Source organism: Haemaphysalis longicornis, unplaced genomic scaffold (genome assembly GCF_048455015.1).
Source record: "Haemaphysalis longicornis isolate Haplotype H1 unplaced genomic scaffold, Haemaphysalis longicornis Haplotype H1 scaffold_18, whole genome shotgun sequence".
Taxonomy (NCBI): Eukaryota; Metazoa; Arthropoda; class Arachnida; order Ixodida; family Ixodidae; genus Haemaphysalis; species Haemaphysalis longicornis.
The window spans coordinates 1,785,782-1,798,557 of NW_027526282.1; the positions used below are offsets into that span (position 1 = coordinate 1,785,782).

The window sequence follows — 12,776 nt, forward strand, 5'->3', positions numbered from 1 at the left end:
TTCTCCACTTTCTTTTTAAAATATTTATCAGTTTCAATGACCTACCATATCCTCCACTTTGCTTTCCGAGGTTTTCTTGACTGCCAACCCTTATTTCTGGCCTATTTTTCAACGAGCCCCTCACTTCCTAATCTGATTCGCTATATGCATAGCGATGGCCTCTGTTCAGGCAGCCTTGGGGCCACAGGATTCTTAAGGGCGTTTAACGCTGGTCTACCACTCCCGACATGTCGTAGTCACTCGAGTCACGGCCCGGGGGTTAGAAAGAAGGTCCCCTTCACCAAGAGAAGTCGGAGTGGCGCTGGCTACCACTCCCAAGAAGAGCAAAAAATTAAATTGTAATAAATACTCCAGAAAGTGGAGGGGAAAAATGGCCCCGCCGGTAGCGTAGTGGTTATCGCACCAGACCGATATTCTGGAGGTCGTGGGTTCGGATCTTACCTGGCGGGCATTTGTTCTCCACTTTCTCTTTAAAATATTTATCTGTTTCAATGACCTACCATATCCTCCACTTTCCTTTCCGAGGTTTTCTTGACTGCCAACCCTTATTTCTGTATTATTTTTAACGAGCCCCTCATTTTCTATTCTGATTCGCTATATGCATAGCGACGGCCTCTGTTCTCGCAGTCTTGGTGCCACAGGGAGCTCAAGAGGGTTAAACGGTGGTCGACCGCCCTCGACATGTCGTAGACACTCACGACCCGGGGGTTAGAAAGAAGGTCCCCTCCACCCCGACAATTTGGAGTTGTTCTGGCTACTATCCCCACGCACAGTAAAAAATTAAAGTTACACAAATATTGGAGAAAGTGGAAGGGGAAATAGCCCTGCCGGTAGCATCGTGGTTATTGCACCAGACCAGTATTCTGGAGGGCGTGGGTTCGGATCGCACCTGGCGGGCTTTTTTTCTCCACTTTGTTTCTTTCGAAATTCGTCATCTGTTTCAATGACCTACAATATCCTCCCCTTTGCTTTCCCAGGTTTTCTTGACTGCCAACCCTTATTTCTGGTTTCTTTGTCAACGAGCCCCTCATTTCCAATTCTCATTCGCTACGTGCATAGCGAGGACCTCTGTTCAGTCAGTCTTGGTGCCACAGGGAGCTAAAGATGGTTCAACGCTGGTCGACCACTCTCGACATGTCGTAAACACTCGAGTCACGGCCCGGGAGTTAGAAAGAAGGTTCCCTTCACTCCGAGGAGTCGGAGTGGCGCTGGCTACCACCACCAAGAACATGGAAAAAATTAAATTGACATAAATACTACAGAAACTGGAGTGGAAAAATAGACACGACGATAGCGTTGTGGTTATCGCACCAGACCGATACTCTGGAGGTCGTGGGTTCAGATCCCTCCTGGCGGGAATTTTTTTCTTTCCTTTCTTTCTTTCCAAATTCTTTACCTGTTTCAATGACGTACCATATCCTCCTCTTTGCTTTCCGAGGTTTTCTTGACACCCGACCCTTATTTCGGTCTTATTTTTCAACGAGCCCCGCATATCGTATTCTTATTCGCTATATATATATATATATATATATATATATATATATATATATATATATATATATATATATATATATATATATATATGTATATAGATTTCAATGAGTTTTGCAACGGTCCAGAAGAAACGGCCATGTAAAAGATAAGAACAACTTTGTGGTTAACTTGTTTATTATAACTTAGTCCCACAGTTTCGGAAGTAGAACTTCCTTCCTCAGGTGTATTGTGGGATTTTCCCTGAGGGAGGAAGTTCCACTTTCGATACTGTTGGAGTAATTTATAATACAAGTCAACCGCAAAGTTGTTCTTATCTTTTAACTGACCTATATATATATGAGCAGACGAAGAACCTTCTCGAGGAGGCAGAAGAAATAGTTGTGAAAAGAAAAACCGTGGTTTACTGACGTTTCGACTGGAAAACCGTCTTCATACCATAACATACAACCTAGAAGCACGCGTGCATATAGGTGCAGAAGGTGTGCTACAGTGCACCCTGGTTAAAAACACTGCCGGGTTGGGGGTGAGGGAACACTGAAAGGAAGGGCGCTATATATGTGCGCACAAATTTCCTTGACGTTGTGCTTCTCACAATCTCTCCACAGCAACGAAAAGAAAGATAAGAAGAAAAAAGCAACGCTTCATAGTAACAGAAAATGCGGTATCACGAGCGACAATCGCTTTTCTAACAAGCAAAGCAATATACAACTTTATTCCATTGAAAAAAAGACAGGGTGGGGAGCTGATGAAAAACAGACACTTCACGTACAAATTTCAGGAATAAACGAATAGTGCAGGGAACGTCTCGACACCCGAAATCCAAAGTACAAGTACAACAAATAGAGAGGTGAGGCCGCCGGTGACACATCCATCGTTGAAAATACCAATGACCGGCACTGTGGGGAAGGTCAGGGCAGGTTACAAGTTCACAGAAGTCCTAAGGGTGCACGTGTCAGCAACCCAATCATCTATAAGATTCATCAAAGCTGTCTGGGGGGCTAGTTGGTCTCTTGACATAATTGAAAAAATGCGCTAACAGGACGGGACTGAGGGAAGGAAACACAAAAACAGCGCAGACTAGAAAACTGAGTTTATTGACCTCAGCATATATACTACCACTTATCGGCACGTGGACAATCAACAAGGAAAGATAAAACACACATCACTAAACGCACAGACCGCCACATGTCGGTCAATAGTCCAGGAACGCGATTTCTATGGTCGATAGGGATATCGACGCAACGCTTATGCAATTATCACCCGCATGCGGAATTTCTCGTGCTTCTATAATCTCCCGCGTGAGCGAGTCACGGCTCTTGGCAATCACCTCGGTTTTGTTAAACAAGGGGTAGCAATTTCTACAATCACGGCAATGAATAGCTAGATGCCCATTGTTAGAGTTCCGGACGTTATTTCTATGTTCTCGTAGCCTGTCGTTAATGCATCTGCTGGTTTGGCCGATGTATACTTTTTTACAAAAAAGAGGAATCTTGTACACTACTCCTTCGATGCAGTCCACAAACATGGTGCCGTGCCTAGTGCGACAGTCACTCTCCTTCTTGGGTCCGCAATTATTCTTCCGACAAAGCTTGGACAGCTTGTCAGGCGCTGAAAAGGCTACTTTGCCGCCGGTGCGCATGGCAATCCGTTTCAAGTTGTGGCTTAGCTGATGGATGTAGGGGATCACTGCGGTTCTTTGTTTGCGTGAAGGATCCGCCGTACCAGCTGTGCACGTGACACCACGCGCTGCCAGCTTAGCCTCCTTGAGTGCCTTTTCTGCCACCGCCACAACAAGGTGTGAGGGGTAACGTGCCTCGGATAACCGCTCTGCCTGAGCAGTTCGGCTTGCCGTCATCTTGTGCGGACAAGATTTGGAGAGGGATGCGATGCACAGGGAGGCGATGCCTCTCTTCACCAGTTTCGAGTGGGCCGACCCAAACGGGAGGAGCGGTTTATTTGCCTGAGGGGCATAGGACCAACAAACATGATTGCTGGCTAATTGTAGATCCAAGTCTAAAAAACGAATGTGGGCATCGTGGGGTAATTCGCTAGTGATACCTAAGGGCTGGAGGTGATTACAAAAGAAGCGCAATGGCTCGCTCAGCGGAGTTTGTGCAACTGGGGCCAGGAGGGTCTAAAATCAAGAGGTAGTCATCTACGTACCTGAACACTTTAAGCACATTCGTGTCAGCAAGGCATTCGTCAATTTCTCTGTCCAAATGGGCGAGGAACAGGTCACTTAATATAGGCGCTAAGCAAGAGCCGATGCAACCTCCGTTCCTTTGTATGAAAGTTTCGTCATTAAAACAAACAAATGTGGATTTTATGTACATGGACAGAAGTTCTAAAAAACCCCCGGCCGTCGTCCCTGCATTATTTAAAAAGGCAACACCATGTTGGTCCGTACATTCCCGTACGCAGGAAAGCAGAGCGTCGTGGGGTAAAGAGTAATAGAGGTCTTTTATGTCAATTGAGCAGGCAAAGAGGCTCCTGTAGGAGTTACGTGCACAGCTGGTACGGCGGATCCTTCACGCAAACAAAGAACCGCAGTGATCCCCTACATCCATCAGCTAAGCCACAACTTGAAACGGATTGCCTTGCGCACCGGCGGCAAAGTAGCCTTTTCAGCGCCTGACAAGCTGTCCAAGCTTTGTCGGAAGATTAATTGCGGACCCAAGAAGGAGAGTGACTGTCGCACTAGGCACGGCACCATGTTTGTGGACTGCATCGAAGGAGTAGTGTACAAGATTCCTCTTTTTTGTAAAAAAGTATACATCGGCCAAACCGGCAGATGCATTAACGACAGGCTACGAGAACATAGAAATAACGTCCGGAACTCTAACAATGGGCATCTAGCTATTCATTGCCGTGATTGTAGAAATTGCTACCCCTTGTTTAACAAAACCGAGGTGATTGCCAAGAGCCGTGACTCGCTCACGCGGGAGATTATAGAAGCACGAGAAATTGCGCATGCGGGTGATAATTGCATAAGCGTTGCGTCGATCGCCCTATCGACCATAGAAATCGCGTTCCTGGACTATTGACCGACATGTGGCGGCCTGAGCGTTTAGTGATGTGTGTTTTATCTTTCCTTGTTGATTGCCCACGTGCCGATAAGTGGTAGTATATATGCTGTGGTCAATAAATTCAGTTTCCTAGTCTGCGCTGTTTTTGTGTTTCCTTCCCTCAGTCCCGTCCTGTTAGCGCATTTTTTCAATTACATCTATAAAAATATGTACTTGTATTATAGCTTGGTGTATCCTGTGGGGAAGTTACCATTAAATCGGTCACCAGTAAGGGTCATGAAGTTTCCGCGTATATGATCAAAGCATGTCACAGCAGAATGGTGGAATAGAAAGAAGTGGGGAATGAATGAGAAATTTTAATTTCCTATACTGTGTAAGAAGCGGAGGGGTGGGGGAACCGCGTTCATGGAGAATGCTGAATGACCGCGCGAACAAATCGCGGTAACAAATTTACCCCCCCCCCCCAAAAAAAAAGGGGGCTGCACATGCAATAAACACCCCCACCTCTCAACTGGAGTGGGAGGCGGAAGCGGTGGCGTACTGGGAATGCAGCTACTGTTCCGGCAAAAAAAAGGAGGGACACACACAAAAAAAAGGGGGGGATGTATGGTGGCCGACGGTTTTCGCTATTGCGAATGAAATAAAAACGGAAGAAATGTGAAAATGCCTTAAGTACCAAGCAAAGACGATAATTTCCCCAAACTCTCAATAATGCCCGAGGATGCGGATTCGAACTTGTAAATGAGGTAGGAATCGCGGATTAGTCGATCGTGGTGAGATCGAAACCCATATTCTGATGTCGTGGCTCTGAGGTGGTCAAAAGAGTAACCAAGAAGGTTAACGTGTTTTGACAACGGCACAGATGGCAGAGTTTTGAATGTGACTTGTGATTATTACACCTAGTTTTGAAGGGCTTTTGTGTTTTCCCGATGTATTGTAGGTGACACACCATGCCTTGGAACAAATATACCACATTGCAACTATTAAAGTTCAGGTTGCCTCTGGTTTTCAGACGAAAGTCAGAGGCTGTACTGACCACGGTATCCGTTGTGGACATGTGCGTGCATATTTGCCATCGTTGATTCAAGCAAGTACTGCATCCGTCGCTCGTCTGAGTACTTAATTTGGATGAGGCTAGGACATCCCTAATGTTATTGTTTATCCTATACACAACACGTGGGGGCTCCGGAAGAATATGTTTTAGGCGTTCACTTTGGGTAAGCATGTTATAGCGTTTTTTTAGTATAGACGAGACTTTCGGAACAGATGCCGAGTGGGTTAAGGCCACGTTCGTTTGGGGGGTGTCGTGGGAGGTATTGGTGCCTCTAATAAGGTCTGAGCGATTCAGGTTTAGTGCTCTGTGTATAGCGTTGTCAGTTAATTCAACGGGGTGATTTTTGTTACAAAAGTGCACTGCGTAGCTCCTGACCATTATAATTGAAGTCCTCTTCCTTTGAGCAAATCCGACGAAAAAGATGAGCTTGGCCATAGGGAGTTCCAGTTTTGCAATGTTTGATGCGACTGCTTTGAAAACGTAGCTACTGTTGTTTGTCGGTCGGTTTTCGGTACAGTTTAGTGATCAGTTTGACCTCTGAGATGATGACGTTTACGTTAGGCAAATTAACAGTTGACAGGGACTATTGGTAAGAAAAAGAAATAGAGGGATGCGCAGAGTTAAACGCGTCTATGAAGTTTAGTAGGTCTGTCTGCCCGTGGGCCTAAATAAGGAATACATCATCAATGAAACGTTTACAGTAGAGTGGCTTTAGGCTCTGGCTATTCAGAAATTCTCCCTCTAAGACGCCCATACATATATTTGCATATTCCGGCCCAACGCGTGTTCCCATAGATGGGCCACTTAATTGGACGTAGTGTTTTCCATGAATCTCAAAATTAAGCTCTTAAATTATTCGAAAAAGAGTGCTCAGTGTGGAGCTATCAACAAGTTTGTCGAAGGTTGCTTAACTGTAGGCGTGAAGTACTGCTCGGATTCAATCGGCGTGCGGAATCTTTGTGTAGAGTGAGGCAGCATCCGTTGTAACCAGGAGGAAATTGCTTGTCATATCCAAATCTCAAATGTCCGAAAGGAAGTGGTTGGTATCCTAAATGTAGGAAGGAAAGCTACGTGGTATGATTTTTATTATCAAGTCCAGGTACCGCGAAAGGTGTTCCGTGACGGCGCCTATCCCCGCGAAGATTGGGCGGGCTGGGTTGTCTTTTTTGTGGATTTTTGGCGGCACGTAAAAGCTGCTGGCTACAGGATTAAGCGGAACAAGTCAATGGGCTGTTATTTCCTCCATTACTGCATTATTCACCAATCATGTGAGATGTTCTGTAATGGTTTCTTTAAAGTGGGCTGTAGGATCGTTTTCCAGTGGTTAGTAGAATGACGAGTCTGATGGCTGCCTCTTTGCGTCTTTAAAGGAGCCATGAAGAGAAAACAAAAGTTTGTTTTATTCGAAAGATTAGGTGTTTTATAGTACCCTAAGCGCTTTTCCGGAAGCAAATGATGCTTTATTCACTGAGAAATAAAGCAATTTAATCCAAAAATTTAAATCTCCCGCTAAATTGCAAATTTCGTGACGTGAACAATGGCGTCATACGAGCCGGTGCATGAAACAGATACTTAGTATGTCGACTCCATATAGCACCCACACGCGGGAATCAAACAGGAACCGGAACTCGTGCCGAAACCCAGACGGCGGTTATTTTAAAAATACTAGTAAAATCTAGTGCACCCGCAGCCCTAGTAATGGAATCGCCTGATCCGGAGAACAAAACTCTCGCCGAGAAGCTCGGGCTTGCATTTAACAACCTCACACCACTTGAACGCTCAATGCTTCTAAGTGCACGAGCGGCAGGAGTTGTGGGATACGCGGATGGACCGAAAAGCGACGATTCCGCGATAGCCACAACAGACGAACGCCCAGCCGTCGGCACCGCTGCCTCGTCAGCCCCGTCGCGACGGACGAATACAGACTGGTACGTATGTGCCGTATTTTTATTACGGTTAATAATAGCTCAATATCAGTAGCAGTATCGCTTATGCCAGTTGGCCGGTGTTGTGTATGGAAAGCCGTTCGCGCGAGCTCTGTGCTTCGACCAGAAAGATACGAGCGTCAATGCGCGGTGTGTACGGCATTTTTTCCCCCCAAGGTCAGAATGCTTTGGCGGCGATTTGACGAAGCCGGAGACGAGCGCCAGCATGTCCCAGGAGTGAGCTAACGTAAGGGTCCCTGCCGTAATCACTTCCTCGGAAATGAAGCGAGCAGACTCGTACTTCCTTTAGCTCTCTTTCTCCTCCGTTTGCAAAGTTCACAAAACGTAGCCACTTGCTTCGCCGAGGTTCGTCGTTGGGCAGCACATGAAATGAAATCTCCTCACCGGTGGGGATGTCGCACTCCCTCTACGATTTGCCCGTACTACATGGGCATTTCAAAACGTAGCGACGAAATTTCATTGAAGTACTCGAAAAAACTGAAGTTTTCAGTGGTTGTAAACTGGAAACGAGCTCCTAACAATAGCAGCAAGCCAACAACTTTCCGAAACTGCGACGACTGTCACTATCTCGTCGCTGCTTGCTGTTCCTTACTCCCCTCGTTTCTATTTTTACCTTTGCTGGTTGGCGATATGACGGCCAACCTCCTGTGAAGGGATAACGATAACAAGCAACGTCGCGGCTGTGCGTGCTGGGACGGTGCGTTGGCCCCGAAGAGCCTCGGAGCCGAAAATTCGTCTGCGCGACGGTGGCGACGGCAAGATGTCGAATTCGGCTGGCGGTAGTTTCGTACGCATTCGCGTACACGCTTGCGTGCACTTGCGTGTTTATTCGGAACTTCAACCGTTTACTCCACTCTTCTTAGTGTCATAAAAGGAATATGCAGTATGTTTAAAGGGAATATAGCTCACTATGCAAACTGGTAAGCCCTGCCTATTGTGTTTGCTTTTGCCAGCCTCCGCCAATCGCAGAGCATTCCCGTGTGACATCATAGGTTCTGTTGCGGGATATTAGCTGGTGGTTCGCATGGTCATTCCCTTTTTTACTAATTACGTAGCTTATGTGAGCGAAGTTTGTGTTAAAAGTGGTGTGAGTATGATTGTTATGAGGCAATCCGTCGAATGAACCAAACTTGTGTTTTCTCTTCATGGCTCCTTTAACGTAGTCATGCTGGTTAAGCATTACTATTGCACACCTTTGTCAGCTTGTCTTTTACAATATCAGTGCGGTGAGAGAGGGTGTTTAACGCTTTTTATTCATTGATGTAGAGGTTATGGCGGAAGGTCGACTGCTTTTTGCTTCACAAAATAATTTTTTTATCACAGGCCAGTGTACAAATCGTATAAGTGTTATTTCTATGCGTACATGCATAAAAACAGTGGACATAAAGCTCATTTATTGAGAGAATCAAGATTTTTAGGCAAATAACTGTTTTTGTGGGTTTTTTAATACCTATTCTGATTGTTGGTATATTTTCTTTGCTTTTCTTCTTATAAACACTGCCCATTAAAGGGACACTGAAGTGATTTGTAAACAATGCGGGATTACGAGCGCAAACTGTAGTCCGGAGTCCCTGGGCCCTGTTTCAACCACTCTGTGCGCGTTTACGCGAATTTATTTAGTAGAAAAATCAATTCGAAAATGCTGTCCTCCTCTCTTTACGCTCGCCGATTTTCTGTGGCGTTTTCGTGCGACGTCAGCAGGAGAGGAGCTGACAATTGGCTGCGCTACTGCACGGCTCGCCGACCTTCCGCGACCGAGTCAGTCGGCCCACCGTTTAGTCCGCCGGCCGCCGACGGGTCGTCGCAATTCATTCGATCAGTTGAAACTAAGCCACAACACGTTTGGGAATGGAAGAATGCGCCTTTCTTTACTTCGTTAGTTTGTACACTGTATCTAGCTCCAAGTCAAGGTCGCTTGACACAAGCGCTGCACAAGCGCACATGTGACGCTTCGCTGACTGGTACGCCAGTAGGAAAATATAAGGCCTCTTGAAGGGGGAGTAGAGTGAGCGAAGTCAATATAGGTACTAAAGAAATAAAATCAACTGATATTTTTACCGTACAGCGTAAAACTAGTGTGCGGGAAGCACTTTTTTGCGCTGGGCGAACAAGCAGAGCGGTCAAGAGCACGACTACGCATCTGCGAACGCTTTCCCGTCTACGAAATGCAATTGCTAGACGTGACCTATTGTGGAAACTCGGGGCACGCTTACTGCACGAGTGCAATATAACAAATAGTCACCTAAGCTGCTTGAAATACTAAACCTGAATAAAAGTGTAAACTGGTTATACATTATATACCTCATATTTTGCCGCCAGCGGCCCCCTGTGGCCTAGTCGTCTGGGGCGCTAGGTATGTCACCTCAAGTGTTTTGCCAGTCACAAGTTCGAATCGCCGCGGGTACATGCTTTTCTTTTTTTTATGAGTTAACTTTTTCGTTTTTCGCCGATGTTTTCTATACTGAGTTCACCTTTTTTAGGGCCGCAACGTTCATTGCTCCACAAACTAGTCCACAGAACTCGCGCAGGCTGGCACTGCCGCGCTAGCGAGTTCTCGTTGGCGTGCTGTTGCCATAAGCACCGACTGCTTGCGGGCAGTGGGCACAGGCCTGAATCAACAGACCCTTGGCCTGGTGCGAACAGGCTTTTTACGATACAGGCATGAGCGAGGCAAGCTCCAAATATGGGGGAAAAGCGCATGCATTTGAGCGTCTGCGGGGACGCGAAGGGCGTTCACGCACTGCGTAGGCCTCAGATAGTGAATGCTACGATTCCAAGCCATCCTGGGAGGCTTATCTTATGCATTTTACAGCCGACAACATGGCAGAAGCGCGGTACTATGATAACTGGGATATTGAGAATGTCCATCCAACGACGCCATCGAATGTCAAACATGTTGTTTTACAGACCGAAACGGAAACCGAAACTTGTTTGATTGCTAACCTTAGGCATTTTCCAATCACAGTGCGGCCTCCTCCCAACGTCACAGCTTAGTTGTTGCAGCCGCCGCAAATCGCGCATGGTAGTTTTTCTTCTTTCGCGCTTTGTAAAATAATTACCGATTTGTCAACCGGATAAACGATGAAAAGTGTGCTAATTTGAGCCAGTCTACACAGTGCAAGCAAAAACGGGAGCTTGACAAATTCACTTCAGTGTCCCTTTAAATTCTCCGAAAGCTATTATTCCTATAGGGGTATAAAACGCGAGCAGATTTTGAAGCATACTCCTCTCTCGGACTGTAATTCAGTTGAATGTTACAACGTTACGTGGCGTTGTACATCTAGTGGTAATTCCTGCAAGCATACTTCTCCCATAGGACCCTGTGTTTTTTATACCTATACAAGAATACTCGACTTGCAGATTGACTGATTCATCAAAGACCAGCCGACACTGCTGCACCCAGATACTTCAAATTTTGGGGTATGCATCTCGCATGACTTCCGGGCTGACTGATGCGGCATTTTCGGAAGTTATGCCGCTAACAGAGAAAAAGGGGAAATTGGTTTTCGCAAATTCGCAGTAATCTTAGTCACCCGCTCAGATATAGAAATACGTTTTGCTGACATATGTATAACATAAGAGTCTTTAAAAATAGTTTTGCGGTTTCGCCGTAACGAACCTAGTGGTGAGAACCGGCATTATACCCCAAAGTGAGAGAGTTTAACATTTCCCAAAATTTGTTTCACTGACTCGCACATCCACTACACGTTTGCTGATAAATCTTACTCATCAAGTGAACAAGACCAATTTGATAAATTCCGCCAAGTGACGCGGCTGGAAAGTATATAAAAAGATTTTTAGAAAAAATGCCCCGGCCGCGAAGACAAGGTCAGACAGCTGATGTGCACGTCAACCCAAGCCACCGGGTCTAGGCGCTTAAGATTTCACCAGTAGATTCATATTGTAATTTAGCAGCTTAGTATTGCTAATGTTTTGTACATACACACTTAGCGAGTAGCAGAGGTAAAAACTTTTATCAAAATTTTTTTATCCCGTTCTCGTGGAAATATTGAAAAGGGTATTGCTGATGTAGGTAACCCATAGAAATGCCTATAGGCTGCTATACAAGTGTTGTAAATAACTCCAACTTAATGGTAAGAATCAATTTTTTGAAACAATTACGTGTTTTTCTTATTTTTAAATAGCTATTCAGCACACACATATATCGAATTTGGTTTTTCTTACATATGCTAGCCATACAATTGTCCAAAAACTAATTTGAGCATTTTAGCCTAACAAACATAGAGAGAGGTGGAGTGGATTGTTATAGGCCAGCGTTCAGACACCAGAATTCGGCTCAATTTCTGACGTTCAAAGGGTCGCCATCTATAAGTACTTTACGTAACCGCATAGTAGCTCATGTTTACTATCTCTATAAAATGAAGTGCCTGACTTCAAGCAGTAGCTTATTTTTGAGGCCTTGGCGTATTGAACGTGTCAGTATTTGTCATTTCGTCTTACGGCTGCGGTCTGTTATGATCCTCGCTTTCATGCGGACTTCGTCGTCGTCCGCGTGCCAGTGGCGTAGGGGTACTGTGACCCCTGAGTGGTGTGACCAATAGTGAACGTTCTCGGTACTCGGATAGCGTAACTTGTGAGTGGGTGAGTGAGGTAATGAGCGCGTGCGTGCGCGTGCGTGTTCACGTGAGTGGTTCTGCATGCGTGTGCGTGCGCGTGCGAGTTCGTATGTGCGTGCTGGCGTGCACGTGTTGAAGTGCGTTGGTGTGTAAGTGTGCGTGCATGTGCGTTTCTGTGCGTGTGCTCGTGTATGTGTTCGTGTGTGTTGCGTGCATGTTCGTGCTTGTGTGCGTGCGTGCGTGCGTGTGCATGCGTGCGCTTGTGTGCGCGAGCGTGTGTGCATGTGCGTACGTGTGCGTGTGTGTGTTTCATGACATACTCCCCGTTATTTTGTATAATCTTTCGACGGGAACTTGTTTTGGTGCCCTGTGCCGGCGCATGACGGTGTAGTTTAGGATCAAGCTTCGGTTTTGCTCTGCGGCAGGCTGGCGCCGTTTAGGGTAGGGGATAACGAGGGCGTCGGGCGCCAGGCCAATTGTCTCCATGAGGACGCCGGCGCTGAAGTCAGTCGGCGCAGATTTGGCGTGACCACGTGGCGCCGCCTCTCTCCCTCGCCTTTTCTCTGCCAAGCGCTCAAGGCCAAACGCTCCAGTAGCCTTCCTCCACCTTTCTTGCCGTTTTCAATCTTTTCATGGCGGTGTCGTGCCAGACACTCTCGCTATGCGCCCTTTTCACCTG

General features: G+C 46.2%; 1 non-coding gene across 1 annotated transcript; it reads left to right on the plus strand.

Moving 5' to 3' along the window:
- The first annotated feature begins 376 nt into the window (after positions 1-376).
- Positions 377-449, plus strand: Trnai-gau (transfer RNA isoleucine (anticodon GAU)). Its single transcript has one exon. It is a non-coding gene; the product is annotated as a tRNA-Ile (tRNA).
- The last annotated feature ends 12,327 nt before the right edge of the window (positions 450-12,776 follow it).